Source organism: Aristolochia californica, unplaced genomic scaffold, assembly GCF_029961685.1.
Source record: "Aristolochia californica isolate CCGP_79_NKW_82.1479 unplaced genomic scaffold, dmAriCali1.0.hap1 SCAF_41, whole genome shotgun sequence".
Taxonomy (NCBI): Eukaryota; Viridiplantae; Streptophyta; class Magnoliopsida; order Piperales; family Aristolochiaceae; genus Aristolochia; species Aristolochia californica.
The window spans coordinates 207,501-210,193 of record NW_027182115.1 but is presented as its reverse complement, the minus strand read 5'-3'; positions in this window follow the sequence as shown (position 1 = coordinate 210,193).

Below are 2,693 nucleotides of genomic sequence, written 5' to 3'. Positions count from 1 at the left end.
GCGTCGCTCACAGGCATTTTGCAGGCCAGCACCGGCGGATGCACGGGTCAAGCGGGACGGGACGAGCGCAAGGCTTGCTTTTGGTGGCACACGAAAACACGAACCCGAAAAAGGGACATACGCACTGGCGACACGCGCGCCCGTTTCGCCTGCCACCCATGCACACTCGCCTGGGCTGCTGGTCACATGCGTCGCTCATAGGCATTTTGCAGGCCAGCACCGGCGGATGCACGGGTCAAGCGGGACGGGACGAGCGCAGGGCTTGCTTTTGGCGGCACACGAAAACACGAACCCGAAAAAGGCGAAAAAGGGACATACACACTGGCGACACGCACGCCCGTTTCGCCTGCCACCCGTGCACACTCGCCTGGGCTGCTGGTCACGTGCGTCGCTCACAGGCATTTTGCAGGCCAGCACCGGCGGATGCACGGGTCAAGCGGGACGGGACGAGCGCAGGGCTTGCTTTTGGCGGCACACGAAAACACGAACCCGAAAAAGGCGAAAAAGGGACACACGGACAGGCGACACGAAAAAAAAGGGGTCGCCCTACCTAGGTGGGCGCAAAAACCCCGTCGGCCAGGAGGTTTCGCCAAAGTGTCTGTACTGTCACACAGGGTCAATAGCACGGGCATGGCCGGCCGCCGCACGTGCAGCGGCTTACGGACGCACGGTTCGGCGGCACAGGTGCCTGGCGGCTTTAGCACCTTGGGGTGGACAGGCCTGGCGGCAAGGGGGGCTAGGCACCTTGCTGCCAGCCGGCAATGGTGCACGGGGCGGGGCGCCACACAAACACGAAAGAGGGACAAGAGCGGGGCGATGGTCCACAGAGACGAGCCATGCACGGGGCCCGTGATCGCCGACACACGCGAACGCGGACGCGGACAAGGACAAGGACGCGACGCGCGGCGCGCGTGCGAGGTCAAGAGGGGCGCGCGCACGAAAACGCGAAAAAAGGGGCTAGCGGCCGAGAAACGCGAAAAAAACCGGGTCACCTACCTAGCCGAACGCCTAAAATCGCTTCGGGCAGGAGGTTTCGCCAAAGTGTCTGTACTGTCACACGGTCCGTACGGGCGCAACCCCATCGCGCGCCAGCACCCCTTCCTGGGGGCGCCCGCCCGCCAGGCGCCTGGCGCCCCACGCGCGCGCGCCCGGCGCCTGGCGCCTTGCCCCCCACGCGCGCCCGGCGCCTGGCGCCTGGCGCCTCGCCCCCCACGCGCGCGCCCGGCGCCTGGCGCCTTGCCCCCCACGCGCGCCCGGCGCCTGGCGCCTGGCGCCTCGCCCCCCACGCGCGCGCGCGCGTGGCGCCTTGCGCCTCGCCCCCCACGCGCGCGCGCGCGTGGCGCCTTGCGCCTGGCGCCTTGCCTCCGCGCGTGCCTGGCGCCTGGCGCCTTGCCCCCCACGCGCCTGGGCGCCTCTTTTCCGCCTGGGCGCCCTGGCACCTTTCCGCCTGGGCGCCTGTTTTCCGCCTTGGCGCCCTGGCGCCTTTTCGCGTGGGCGCCTCTTTTCCGCCTGGGCGCCATGGCGCCTTTCGGCCTGGGCGACTCTTTTTCGCCTGGGCACCTCTTTTCCGCCTGGGCGCCTCTTTTCCGCCTGGCCAGGGCGCCTCTTTTCCGCCTGGGCGCCATGGCGCCTTTCTGCCTGGGCGCCTCTTTTTCGCCTGGGCGCCTCTTTTCTGCCTGGGCGCCCTGGCGCCTTTTCGCCTGGGCGCCTCTTTCCCACCTGGGCGCCCTGGCGCCTCTTCGCCTGGGCGCCCTGGCGCCTTTTCGCCTGGGCGCCTCTTTTGGCGCCTGGGCGCCTACGCCAGGGCGCCTCTTTTCCGCCTGGGCGCCTCTTTTTCGCCTGGGCGCCTCTTTTCCGCCTGGGTGCCCTGGCGCCATTCCGCCTGGGCGCCTCTTTTCCGCCTGGGCGCCCTGGCGCCTTTTCGCCTGGGTGCCTCTTTTGGCGCCTGGGCGCCTACGCCAGGGCGCCTCTTTTCCGCCAGGGCGCCTCTTTTTCGCCTGGGCGCCTCTTTTCCGCCTGGGCGCCCTGGCGCCTTTTCGCCTGGCGCCTCTTTTGGCGCCTGGGCGCCTACGCCAGGGCGCCTCTTTTCCGCCTGGGCGCCTCTTTTCCGCCTGGGTGCCCTGGCGCCATTCCGCCTGGGCGCCTCTTTTCCGCCTGGGCGCCCTGGCGCCTTTTCGCCTGGGTGCCTCTTTTGGCGCATGGGCGCCTACGCCAGGGCGCCTCTTTTCCGCCTGGGCGCCCTGGCGCCTTTCCGCCTGGGCGCCTCTTTTTCGCCTGGGCGCCTCTTTTCCGCCTGGGCGCCCTGGCGCCATTCCGCCTGGGCGCCTCTTTTCCGCCTGGGCGCCCTGGCGCCTTTTCGCCTGGCGCCTCTTTTGGCGCCTGGGCGCCTACGCCAGGGCGCCTCTTTTCCGCCTGGGCGCCTCTTTTTCGCCTGGGCGCCTCTTTTCCGCCTGGGCGCCCTGGCGCCATTCCGCCTGGGCGCCTCTTTTCCGCCTGGGCGCCCTGGCGCCTTTTCGCCTGGCGCCTCTTTTGGCGCCTGGGCGCCTACGCCAGGGCGCCTCTTTTCCGCCTGGGCGCCCTGGCGCCTTTCCGCCTGGGCGCCTCTTTTTCGCCTGGGCGCCTCTTTTTCGCCTGGGCGCCTCTTTTCCGCCTGGGCGCCCTGGCGCCTTTTCGCCTGGGCGCCTCTTTTCCGC